This window comes from Polistes dominula, unplaced genomic scaffold, assembly GCF_049000335.1.
Source record: "Polistes dominula isolate Pdom_NZ unplaced genomic scaffold, Pdom_raw_medaka contig_18, whole genome shotgun sequence".
NCBI classification, from domain to species: Eukaryota; Metazoa; Arthropoda; class Insecta; order Hymenoptera; family Vespidae; genus Polistes; species Polistes dominula.
The window spans coordinates 3,566,636-3,581,043 of record NW_028301164.1 but is presented as its reverse complement, the minus strand read 5'-3'; the positions used below and the strand labels follow the sequence as shown (position 1 = coordinate 3,581,043).

Here is a 14,408-nt window from a genome sequence, read left to right as displayed (position 1 = left end):
TTAAAGAAAATTATAAAAAAAAAAAAATATCGAGAATATAGACCATTTTTCGAACATTCGCGTATTCTATTTACACAAAGTTGTTTTTTTTTTTTTTTTTAGTACAAATAAAACTATTTAAAATCAAAGGACGAGAGAGAGAGAGAGAGAGAGAGAGAGAGAGAGAGAGTAGGGTACTTGGTACTCGAAAAAAAGTAGATCGGATGTTTCTTCTTCTTCTTCTTCTTCTTCTTCTTCTCCTCCTTCTACTTCCCTCTACTTTTTCTTTTTCGATTCGATTGCATTTTTAATGGGCACACGAAAACGAGAGAACCGATACTCGATGGTAACTCGATCCATCGAAGATACTGTCAGACTTCGATGGGAAACGATCGTCGATGTGACGGTGAAAAGTGTACGTCTCTCGGTACCTTCCACTAAAGCTTTCCTAGAAGCTTTCACAAGCTTTCTTTCTCTCTCTCTCTCACTCTCTCTCTCTCTCTCTTACTCTTTGGGTACCACTTCCCTTCTTCTCTCTCTCTCTCTGTTTCTCTTTCCATCGTCATCGTTCGACCGATCGATACTATCACCTAGGCGAATTTCGATAGAGAAACCGAAGCTCAGATAGTCCAGCTCTTTACGGAAATGAAGCAATCACCGGTAGCTGACGGTCTTATTGCTTTTCCTGAACCAGAGTTGCAAACGTTCACGTTTAAGGGTATAACATCCAAAGCATTCCTTAACCTTCTCTCTTACCCCACGACCACCCTTCTCTTATACCCCCTTTCCTTTTCCTCATCCTCATTTCTCTAAAGAAAAAATAATTTACACCCTTTAACTTTTTATTTATTTTCTTGTATTTTTTACTCACAAGTAAAATAGACGAAATAATTGCTTAAACAATTTTATTTACAATGTAAATTAATTTTCATTTATAAGAACTACTCATTTTATGTTTTAATTCATTTCACTTTTATTTGATTAAGGGACAAATTAGGAAATAAAAATTGGAAAATAACTTACCCTGCGACCGCACTTCTCTTATACCCCCTTCCGCTATCCCCGTTTCTCTAAAGAAGAAATAATTTACATCATAATTTATTCAGTTTTATTTTTTACTTGACAATAAAATAGAAGAAAAATTTACTTAAACAATTTTATATATAATTAAAAATTGATTTTCTTTAATAACCTCATTTTAATTCATTTAACTGGTATTTGAATAAGGGACAAGTTAAGAATATATATCGTAAAATAACTTTCATGGTAACATTTTAAATTATTGATTAGTTTTCAAAATATATTCTGTTAAATTAAGAGAGATTTTGAAAATAAAAAGAAAAAGAAAAAAGAATTCGTAATAATCTGTGACAAACAGTAAGTGTTCTCATTTTATAAAAATTCAATCAATTAGTAAATAGAAAGAATACAGATACAAAAAAAACCGTATTTTCTTCATAAAATATATTTTTTTCTTTTTTTTTTTCTTTTTTAAATACTCTTATTTTTCAATCGCGATAATCTAAAAAGGAAGGAAAAAAAGTAAACCAAAAAAATAAATCGTTACATATTCGCATCATCACTGTCAAGTATTCATGCTTGTGTTGGTGCATTAAAAAAAGAAAAATCCTCTTATTGAAATACAATATACAATTATTTCTTGGCAAATAAATGATGAGATTGCAAAAAGAATAAACGATAAGAAAGAAAAAAATGATTAAAGAATAAAGTATAATGAAAAAAGAAAATAAAGGTATCAAGTTGATGTGTTACACGGTAAAATGAAATTCATGAAAGTTAATTCGATAAAAGGAGATAAAGAAAAAGAGGTCAAGAGGAATACATATATATACATGTTCCTTTTTTTTTTTTTTTTTTTTTTTTTATCTTTCTTAACTATTCTCCTTTGGTATCACAGAAAAGCTCAAATGACTTTGCCAAAGTATACTATTCCGTCGGATCCGTCCCGTTTCGAGAATTAATGAATCGTTCAATGGAGGTAGAGACTCGAAAAACGAGAGAGAGAGAGAGAGAGAGAGAGAGAAAGAGAATAGAAAGAACAATAAAAAGAAAAAGAAAATAAGAAAGAGTGGGAGGAATAAAAAAACACGAAGAAGGCATAGAAGGGTAGAAGGTAGATGGAAAATGGAAAGGAGGGGTGGGTAGGGTGGTACGCGTCACATCGAAAGAATAAACTTTTCCTTCGATCGTCCTGAGAAAAGAAAAAGAAGAAGACGACGAAGAAGAAAAGTCTTCGAACGGTAAGAGACCGTGGACAGCTGACTGGCTGGCTGGCATATAATGCCTTGTGCTACGTTAAAAGCATTTTCTTTAAATTCTTGTATACCTCTGATCGAATAAAAAAGAAAGAGAAAGAGAGAGAGAAAGAGAAAAAGAGATAATAAACTTTGGAAGCACTTTCTTTTCGAACTCTATCGCATTCGCATTTCTTAAAATCAATCAACAGATTTAAGCGAACTAGTTGAGTAAGTCTATTGAACTCTCTATAATTCCCTTTCAAAGATACAAAAAATAGAAAAAGTTACTAAAAATAATAGTAAATGAGCAATTAGTGTTGTATTTGGAAAGTAACGATCTGTTGGAAATGTATCAATCGGGGTTTACAGCGAAGCATTCATGTGAAACAACCCTGCAATGGGTTATATCAGAATTTAAAAAGAGTATTGGCAAAGTGAAAATTATTATTATTATTATTGTTATTATTATTATTAATTGGCATTAGGAACTCGAAAATTCATTGCTACAAATTCTTCTTCTTCTTCTTTTTCTCTTTCCATTTTAATTGAATTTAATCAAGATTTCAAAGTGGAGAATAAGCGTCCGTTTATATCCAATTCAAAGTGGTCACGTCTGACTACAGTTTTAGTTATACTACTGTCGAAAAAATGATTGTCACGTTTTTGAAAGAATAAACGCGATTACATGTGTACGACATGGTAATTATTCTCTCTATAATTTCTAATAATATTATATGATTATTAAAAAATAAAAAATAATTACAAAAACAGTATATTATTTAAATATTATATAAAATCGTATAAATGTAATTATTTGAAACAGTTGAAACCATTGAAATAAATAAAATACATGCACGTTACATTCTGATGCATAATATTATTTTGGTTTCATTTAATTATACGATAAAAGAATTTATTATTAATTATAATGATACACAACGATAATATATATATAATAATTTTCTTTTTGAAATTACTGTAAAAATAAAATATAGATTGATTTGTTAGACACTGGCAAATATTTATATAAAAAAAAAAAGAACTTATTTGATTGCAATACTGACAAACAATACATTTTTAGGAAAGACATTTTATTTTTTAACAGTAAAATTTCGTCAACGATATGCATCTCATTCATAAACACACAGAACGTTCACACGCGTTCACGGTTATTCTCTAATTGTTTAAATGGTGTCAGCCGCATGCTTAACGGCTTTTTCCAAAAGCCCGTGTGTTATAAAAATACGGCTTTAAATATAATTGAAGTTTGTAAAGTTTTTAACACGAATTTTTTCCTCTCTCTCTCTCTCTCTCTCTCTCTCTCTCTCTCTCTCTCTCTTTGTAACATCTCTTTCGTTTTCTCGTTCGGTTTGTACGTTGCCCCGAAACCATAAAAAATATAGGTACGCTGAATTTTTACATTGAATGAAAACTTTGAATATTATATTCGTCAAATTGTATCCGACAAATCAAGATGTGTTTTTATTTTTTGTTTTTTTATTTTTTTTTTTTATTTCTTTCAAAAATAATCATTATACATGATACAAAAAACGATTTAATATTTATGCAATATTTTGCAAAGAATACAAATCCATTTGAATTATTTGTTGAAACGTAATTAAGCGTTCATTTATACACTAAGGATAAAACTAAACATTAACTCTTAATCTCTTTCCGTATTTATTAAATAAATAGTTAATGGTAGTTAGGCTATTCGTTATTTCCCATCGTTGCCTTGAGTCATTTAAACCTATGTGAACAACCCCAAAATGTGAACTCTCAACGCGTCAGCTATTTCAAAATCGTTTCACATTTAACGACTGACCTACAATAATACACAGTCACCGGTTACGTGTCAGCTTTCGTATGCAGTTTGCGAATGTTAGAAGAAACTTGTGAATCCTACAAAAATAGATCCTCTGTTTAGCCACAGAAGTAGAGAAACACTTTAGATACGGGGTTAGCTAGGTAATGAAAACGTGCGAAAAAGAAAAAGGAAAGAAAAAATATAAGAAGAGAGAAAATGAAAATGAAGAAAAAAAAAAGAAAACTAAAAGAGAATAAAAGAAGAGAAAAACTTAAGAGTGAGACAGAGAGAGAGAGAGAGAGAGAGAGAATATGTATAGGAAGAAATAAAGAAAATGGTAAAAGGAAAAAGAGATAGAGAATAGAATAAGATACGTGTATACCTTTAGCATTCGTTTAAATGACTGTGCAGTCCACTTCTATGGTTTTATTTTGACTGAACAAGGCATTATATAATTTTCAAGAGGAAGAATAGTGGAGCGACAGTGGATGAAGGGATGAAGAGAAAGATAGAAAGTGAGAGAGAGAGAGAGAGAGAGAGAGTAGCGTAACATTAGTTAATTAGGTTGGGCAGGAGGCGTGACGTCGTAATTATTGCAACGTAGGTACAGCAAGCAGGCCTGGGTTACTCGTCTACCTTCCTCATCATCCCTCCTACCTAGAGTACCCAACGTAAAGGTCTAGTGTTGGCTGTTTCTAGGTAGCTACTAGTTGGTACTAGTTGGCTTGCCTACCTGCCTACCTGCTTGCTTGCCTGTCTACCTGCCTGCTTGCTTGCCTGCTTTCCTGCTTGCTGCTTGCCTGCTTGCTTGCTTGCTTGCTTGCCTGCCACGACAAAGTTATTAATTGCTTCCTACCATTCCACCCTCTCCAGCAACGACTCCGGCAAGCAACCACCTCTCTTGCTCGTTCCTCCAACCTTACATTCGGCCAATAACAGCCATCAGTATCCATTATTGTGCGGTATTAATCCACGAAACGCTTCGTTCTTATTAAAGTCCGACACCCCTAGCGATGAATCAATCGAAATATCAGTGAAATATTTTAACGATTCTTCCTTTAAATATTTCTATCGAATTTTTTATTCTTATTATTGAAGAGAAATGTATTATTTTACGGTGGGAAGAGGAGGAGGGGAGGAAAGGTTATTAAATATTTTCTAACAGGATACTCGGGGAGAGAAACACGGGGGTGTAATATCGATCAAGCGAAATTTGCGAAAAGGAAAATACAATACGATCACGCATCCGGATATTAACGATTTATAATAAGATTTTACTATATTTAATGAAATTTATTCTATATTTCAGATGATTTTAATAATTATTTTTCTATATTATATATTCTTATTGGGGGGGGGGGGGGGAAACTATACAAAATAAAAGTAATTTCATTAAGATCGACTCAGTAATTTTGGAGTCTATAGGAAACCAACAATGTTGCACAGAATTTTTTTATATAAAAATAATTGGCTAAAGAAAAAATTTAAAAAGCTTCTTATCGATCACGTGTAGGTTTCACTACCTTTTCATTTTTTTAATTATGTGTTAGTGATGATTTTGTTCTAAATAATTTATATGTATATATATATATTTTTTACAATAATCAATTATTTGTATTGGGAACTAGTGGAATAAAAAGAAAAATGTACCTACATTTTTATTTTTCTTTTGAAATTTTTCTCATCGTGAAAAAGTTAAAATACTTTTTTCTTTTTTTTCTCTCGTTGCCGGTCATGATAATTTTTCAAACAATAAAAGCGAACTGAATATTATATAAGGATCTTGATTCTTCAAGTTCGTGACTTACACGACGAACGCGACTGCCGATGGCGACCGTTTCCGAAGTTTCGTTATCAATCATCTGAAAGTCTGCTTGTACCGAACAGTAAGAGACCCTTTCCCCCTCCTCTCATGCACACCTACAGCGTGATTTATAATCTTTGACAAGTTTTAAGGACAAGAGAAAAGAATAGGAAAAAAGAAAGTAGAAAGAGATAGGTAAAAAAAAAAAAAAAAAAAAAAAAAAAAAAAAAAGAAATAAAGTGGTATAAAACGTGTCCGTTCATTCGATCGAACTTTTCTTTCTTTTCTATTTCTTACACGAACATATTTTTCTATTCTTTTTTTTTTTTTTTTTTTAAGTATTCCATGAGAATATATAATAATAATAAAAAAAGGAACACATAGAAGATAACTATTGCAGGGACGAGCAACCCGTGGCCCGCCAAGCGTTTATTAATGTTACAGATATTCTCCCGCTAATATATTAAGTTCTACCAAATTATGCGACTTATTCCAACATGCAATATAATTGCGAAGTTTCCATGCTTGCATTTTAAATACTATTAAGAAGTGTGATTTTGGCCCGTCAAATAATTTCAAAATTTGGATAGGCAAAAGGTTGCTCACCCCTGAACTATTGTAAAAAATAAATATCGAAATATTGAATATAGAATTATTCAATTTTTGCAATTATAATTTTTTAATATTAAAATATTTATTATTGTCTTGTTAACTAATCACTTCCAAGAGAATAGTTATTAATATATATTATTAAAGAATAATTTTAAAACCATAAAAAGAAACGAACACGCGTATTCAAACGTAGCTTCTTATTTACACGAATTAACACAAGTTACATTAAGTTTTGAGTAAGTGAATAAGGATACATTAGCAAGTTATTTCTACAATAATATTAAAAAGAAGTGTCGAGAGAAAAAGAGTGGGAAAGGGTAGTGAGATAGGATGTTAAAAAAGGGATGACAACGTATTGTAGTAAAGACCAAGTTGCTTCCTGTATTGTATGGATATATTGCAAGGATTCTTTGTGAAAAACCTACTGTGCTACTTTGTTTTTATTATTTCTTTTCTTTTTCTACGTTATATATTATACTTCTTTTGATATTCTTTTATATTATTTTGTAGAAGTCGGACGGTAGGTACCATAACCACCACTACCACCAACACCACGTGACTACCCCCTTGTGTCTGGAAGGTAATTTTATCCTGTAAAATAACGTTCTAGGATATGTACATCTTGTTGAAGCATAAGCCCGTGCCAAAGGAGGTGTAGATAAAACAACAAAAAAGAAATATATCAAAGAAAAAGAAAGAACCTTTATATATGTATATACACAGGGTTCCTGGTATGTTGTATTGTCTTGTTTTATATGTGGGTGTGTATGTATGGCCACATGGCTTGTAATATTAACGCTTGGCTTAATATTAACGCTCCGTCATGCAAGCCATCACACTCGCAAATTTATTCCGGAGGCTGGGAAGTAGCACGTTCGAGATACAGTACCTGCCTGCATGCCTGCCTGTCTGCCTGCCCGTCGAGATTTCCCCGTCAACGAAGCCATTTCAAGATACACGAAATTGAATTTATCGAGACAAGGAAAATCCAAATCGGTATGAAGAGATGAAGAAAAAAAAAGAAGAAGAAGAGAACTGAAAGAGAATGGTAAGAGGAAATAAATACAGTTAGTTTAGTAACCCTATTTTTGCTTGTGAATTGGCACACATTATTGAAAGATATAATATATAAATTTGTTAATATTTTAATTATTGTTTATTAAAATTTAATGTTAACTCTTTCTATATTTTTATATTAAGAAAAGGAATCTAAAACCGACATAGTTTTCTTTATATATATATAAATGCTAGAACGGAAGTTAAATTAATGGAACAAATGTGTGAAATAAATATATAATAATTTCGTTAGTATCTGTCGTATTAAAAATTCAATAGTTTTTAGAATTTCACTTTTCATTGATTTATCTTTATATCAGTAACATGATGTTAACAAAATTGTATAATACGTGAAATGAGTTTGTACGTATGAATTAGTTAATTACAATTTGTAAGTTAGTTTAATTAGAAGTTAGTTAAATTGTGAACGGTGATTTTCGTTCTTTATCGATTTATGTTTAATTAGGAATATGATATTAGCAAAATTCGAATTATACGAAAATGTATATTTTCTAATTAGTTTTTTATAATTTTGTAAATTAATACTATTAAAAATTAATGAAATTTATCGAATTATTTTAAATAAAAAATATAATATAACCGAGGGGGGAGGGGGAAATATATATATAAATCGAATTGTTTAAATTTGATTTTCAGCGTTTCGAATAAGAAGTAGAATTATTTGAATTCTACCGCGATATAAATGAGAAACGTTTTAACCTGTGACCATGATTCATTCGATTACTCGAAACGGAAATTTTCAAGAACGTCTCCGTCGTCATTAAAGTTTCATTAACGATTTTCAATTTCACGAAACATTCCTTCATTTGTTTGACCGTATAACTTTTAGATGCGTTTCATTAGTTTTCAATTAAAAGCTTTTTTCTCAAATTTTTATATAAAATAGGCAAAATGGTGAGCACAAAGAGAAAGAGACAAGATTGCGTAGACTTTGTGACTATACGATTGGCATTTCGGTGAATTTTATTGGATTTGACTATTAGAAAACATTCCTTCATTTGTTTGACCGTATAACTTTTAGATGCGTTTCATTAGTTTTCAATTAAAAGCTTTTTTCTAAAATTTTTATATAAAATAGGCAAAATGGTGAGCACAAAGAGAAAGAGACAAGATTGCGTAGACTTTGTGACTATACGATTGGCATTTCGGTGAATTTTATTGGATTTGACTATTAGAAAACATTCCTTCATTTGTTTGACCGTATATCTTTTAGATGCGTTTCATTAGTTTTCAATTAAAAGCTTTTTTCTCAAATTTTTATATAAAATAGGCAAAATGGTGAGCACAAAGAGAAAGAGACAAGATTGCGTAGACTTTGTGACTATACGATTGGCATTTCGGTGAATTTTATTGGATTTGACTACTAGAAAACAATAACTCAAGATGAAACAATTCATCAGTTGTATATATGACAAACAAGAGTGAACCAATATTCCGGCTAGGTATTCTCGGCTCGGCCGTTTGAACACCATGAATACGATTTTGCATTGTTGTGCGAAATCGACGGTGGTACTACCACCTTCTCCTCTTTGGGTATTAACCATTTCTCTCTTCTACTCACCCTCTTTCCTTTTCTACTTTAAGTCACTTCCACACAACACCCCTCTTTTGTTATATACTACATATACACATTTGTTTCACATAACTCCAATATTTGAAATATCTTTTATATATATACTAGGATGCTGTGGCAAGCTGTGGCTTTGTTATAAAATGTTGATTTAATATAATTCTTAACTATTTAGCAAATCTAAAACAACACAAAAAATAATACCACACTTAGAATGGAATACATATAATATAATGCAGAAAAACTATCCTATATTCCAAGTTGAAAAAAATCACACATAATAAAAAATATTTCATTAAGTTCAGTAGTTTTGAAGTTCATTGGAAACCAACATTGTGACAATGAATTTTTATGCATAAAGATAAAATAAATATTTTAAAGTTAAGTTAAGTAAATTATAACTAATATGGCTTTGTTATAAAATGTTGATTCAATATAATTCTAAATTATTGAGTAAATTATAAAAACATAACCAAAAAACAAAAAAATACTGCAATTAAAATAGAATACATAAAAAAATAATACACGGCAAAATATATAATTATAGAATTATCGCATTTTTTCAAATGTGTTTTTATACGTAATTATAAAAAAGAAAAAGGTATTATTGTAAATATTTAATTAGTTATGTAAAACGTATCCGCGTATATTTTTGTTAATATATTATTTTGTGTACATATACAAATGTTTTCAGTATTACTGTAATTTTGATCAAACTACGTGAACTATGTTTTTATGTGGACTTACGTAAGCCACTCTCTTTTATCCCTTTTCGTGGAATTTAAACGACGGAATGATACGACCAGAAGCCACCACCATCACCTCTCTCTCTCTCTCTCTCTCTCTCTTTGCTTTTACGTAACCGTTATAAAAGTACGTTTCGTTTACTTTATTCAGGAAATTATTTCGTAACTCGAAAGAAAATAATAATTCTACGGAGTGTAACTTATCAGATTTTATGGTATCGACGATCAATTATTTTTTTTTCTTTTTAATTATTATTATTATTATTATTATTATTATTATTATTATTATTATTATTATTATTATTATTATTATTATTATTATTATTATTATTACTATTACATAACAAGCATAAATAATTGTTAATCATAAGTAAATTAAATTGATCGTTCAATTAGCAAGTAAATTTGAATAAACATTTTATTATATATTATTGAATTATTTTTATGCTTATAGCGTTTTGGATATCATTTTCAATATCACCTTTTATATAAATATGAGATAAAATATCGTAAATGGTAAAATTTGGAAATACATTTTTCGTTCAATCGTATTATTGAAATATTTTGCAAATGAAATTGAAAAAACTTGTAATAAGTTATATCTAAGAATTGCATTAAATGTTGGAGTATCGTTTCAGTAACGTTAAAGCTTTCATTTTGATTCAACGAAGCTTCAAACTTATAAATTATTTCAAATGTTACGTGTCTCAGTATCATCGTATTTTCTTTGCTTTTAATGTAAAATACTACGGTTAGTACTTGGAAAATGTATTATTGTTTACAGCCACGGTTACAAAGCTTTGCATTAACTGTAATTCAAATTGTCGGATATTTCTTGTTGTAAGATAAAACCACAATCATTGTGGAATATGACGATACAACGGAATCGTGCATTATGCAGTCCTTAGAGACAAATGCCATAATAGCGATGAACAAACAATACGACAAAACGAGTAAGAGAAAGAGAGATAGATAGATAGATAGATAGATAAATAGAAATAATAATAACTTTCTTAAAGATTTTACTCTTTGAATATATAATAAATTATTATTGTTATTACTACGTACATAAAATGCTATATATGTATTGTATTTTATTACATGAGAATGAAATATGAATCTTATAATAACAATAAAAATTGCAAAGTGGAATAATAAGAAAGAGATAGGAAGTTAAAGTAATGAGTTTACAAAGATTTTAAATGGAACATATTGAATTATTATACTTAAAATGGAATTTATATGTATTGTTGTATTTTATTATTTGAGATTGAGAGATGAATCTTATAATAATAATAATAATATTAATAATAATAATAATAATAATAAAGCTTACAAAGTTGAAGAACAAGAAGAAAATAGAGAAAGAGAGAATTGTAGAAATAATGAGTATGGAAAAATGTTACTTTGAATATTCTGAGTTATTTTTACAAAAAAAAAAAAAAAAAATAATAAAGACGTTTATATATTATTAAAATATTATAGAAGAATAAGATAAAAAATTTTGTATTCACAATGAATCTACAAAGTTGTAAAAAGAAATGAGAAAAAAACAAGATCTTAATTATAATACATCGAATGATTATTATAAAGAAATTTTTATATAAATAATTAAATTGATAGTAGATTATATATTCGTAATACTTCAAATCATTTCTCCTTATTATATTAGCATTAAAATATATCATTATCTCAATTGATATTACTGAAAAGTAAATTCAAACGTCGATAATATAAAACGTAGATTTAATAAATGTGCTCGACGTTATTAAAATATTTGACGTATATATGACAGATCATTGAACTTGTTTGATACGTCGAAACTCAATAATGTAAATAAAGAAAGAGAGAAAAAGAAAAGAAAAAAAAATATGATGTGAAAGCTTTTAATACTTCCATAAATCCCACAACCACTGATAGGAGAAACGATATTGCAACATCGTTGGGAAATATATAACATACATATGTATATATATATCTAGTAAAGAAAATATTCTATATACCGCGTGGGATTAATCGATTAAACTTGTACACATAGCTCGTAATTTCCTTTCCTTGTTGTTGTTGTTGCTGCTGGTGCTGCTGCTTTAGAATTAGCTTGGGTTTCTATGGATAAGAATGGGGAAACGGGTGGTAGTGGGGTTAAGAAACTTCTCTCGTAGGATATTCCTTACGACGAGGGCCTTTTCGTTTGAAGAAAAAAAGAAAAAGAATAAGAATAAGAATAAGAAAAAGATAGGAAAAAGAATCATGACGTAAGCCAGGATAGTTGTTATCTAAAATGAATTTATTGCGAAAAAAGGGGTCGTCCGATTAAAAAGACACGCAAGTGCGAGTTACGCGTATATAGGGTGGTAAGGTAATGAAAAAGAAAAAAAGGGAAGAGCAAAGAAAGTTGGAAAAAAGATGATGTGATATTCTTAAAAATAAATTTAAAAGGAACACCTCGAGTAAATGATATTAAAAAGAAAATAGAATAGAAAATATAAGTAGGAAAAAGAAATTTGTTTAAATGAAAGATTAAAAAAAAAAAGAGAGAGTATGAGACGGATAAAGTTTGATGGAATAAAACGTTGTTGGAAGAAACAAGCATTGTTTTACGTGTGTGGTCGAATGAGAGGTAAAATGTTCGTAGAAGGCACCGAGGTGGGTGTATCGTTGTAGGACATGCGGTAACATCTGGCAACGATCGTCCTTGGCTATTTTCTGCTTCCTTGGAGATCCTACGAGTAGTAGTAGTAGAAGAAGAGGTAATAGTAGTAGTAGTAGTCTGACCGATATGAAATTCGATAAGCTCCATTCCTTTCGAGTTAGTAACGTAACTTTGTCTCCTTTCCTATCTTTCTTTTCTTCTAACGCCCATAACACACACATACATACACACATACACATGTTTTTTTTTCTTCTCTTTTCTATTTGTTTCTTTCCTTTCTATTTCTTTTCTTTTCTTTTCTTTTTTTTTTCTAACATGTCCGTCGATCGTTTTCCCGAAAGAGAATTCCTTTTTTACCCCCCCCCCTCCTTGAAGGGTTGTAGTAGTGGTGGTGGGTGTTACGTGCCAAAGTCAATTTCGATAAGTAGCCAACGAGCGATTCTTAGGAGAGACAGCTAGACCAAGGTACGTCAACCTCGACCGGTCACTCTATTAGTATTAAACGAAGTGACTCTGCAATCCGTTCTCCTTTACTTTCTCTCCTCTTCGTTTCATTTTATTTTACCCTTTTTTATCTTATCAAATTCGTTGGCACTCGTTTGAAACGTTCCCTACTGACTACAAATAAGATTTTTTTCCCCCTTTTAAGATCTCTAACTCTACACTCAATCTTTATTTTATATTCGACGTATTACGTATTTCGTATTTCGTATAAATGTGTATGTATATATATATATATATATGAATCGAGGAAATGAAAACCAAAAAAAAACGTACTTATCTTAACATTATGCCGTCCGCACGTCTAATCTAGATTTTTTCGTGTCCTGTCGGTATTTATATTATTATATATATAATATTGTATATATAATTATATAATTATATTATATATATATATATATAATATATATCGCGTTTGCGCGATCATTTCCGAATGGCACCAACATGGAGCTATCGGACGTCATAGTGTTAAATAATTCTTTATCTATTTAATGTTACATTCATATATATTCATGTTTGTTATTTCTTACTCGAATACAATTTTTATATTATTTATCTTTTTTTATGTTTAACTATATAAGATATAAAAGAATAAAATTATAATTCGTTGAAACGCGTGTCCCTCCATCATCGAATTCAATAAAATTGAATAAAAAATATATTTTTGATGAATTTAAACTTACAAAAGATAAGGATTTTATTCATAGAAGATAATTACCAACAGATTCACCCTGTATACTATATATAATAAATACATCCTTATATTCCTGAACGTGAGAATTTCATTGTATAGATGCTTGAAAGGGGTAATAAAAAGATACGACTATATATATATAGCACCGTTAAGGACTTAATAATTGAAATATTAAGGTAGCTTCTTCGATCCTTCTCTTTCTCTCTTTTGGGTAAGGAAGTGCAGTAAAGCAGGATAAAGTAGAGAATATAAGCTTCCTGCTCCGTCGGCCACTCTCTTTCTCTCTCTTTCCCTCTCTCTCTCTCTTTCTCTCTCTCTCTCTCTCTCTCTCTATATATATATATATATATATATATATATATATATATATATATAAAGGTATTTTATATTCGTTGTAAAGCCTTTGACCGGGCTAAAGTGGGTGGACTGTAAAAAATTTCATGGATCGGTTGGGTCCCCTATACTTGGTAAGGCGTCTATATACCCCTATCCAAGGGTTGGTTGGTTGGTTGGTTGGTTGTTACGCTTCTGAACATCGAGAGCTCTACTTTTTCTTCTTTCTTTCTTTTTTTTTTTCTTCTGTATTTTTTTTTTTTTTTGGTCTTTTATTTTACTCTTACATCCAACCTTCTCTACCATAGTTTCTCTTAATAATCCTTTTTGAAAATGTTACATATATGCTATGCTATGATATTAATAAAATTATA

At 30.0% G+C, this 14,408-nt stretch overlaps 1 protein-coding gene and 1 long non-coding RNA gene across 5 annotated transcripts in view; one reads left to right on the top strand and one right to left on the bottom strand.

The window, feature by feature from the left end:
- Window positions 1–14,408, bottom strand: part of LOC107072357 (opioid-binding protein/cell adhesion molecule homolog) — a 230,393-nt gene that overhangs the window by 130,898 nt on the left and 85,087 nt on the right. For 3 of the 4 annotated variants that reach the window (XM_015332223.2, XM_089178976.1, XM_089178979.1), the window contains exon 2: window positions 1,003–1,049. The exons of the other annotated variant lie outside the window; for it this stretch is intronic. The gene's annotated coding sequence lies outside the window, so the exon portion shown is untranslated. The remainder of the gene's footprint in view (window positions 1–1,002; window positions 1,050–14,408) is intronic. 4 annotated transcript variants of the gene reach the window in all.
- The window catches only part of LOC149030505 (uncharacterized), a 159,962-nt gene that overhangs the window by 143,772 nt on the left and 1,782 nt on the right, over window positions 1–14,408 (top strand). The gene's annotated exons all lie outside the window — the stretch shown is intronic.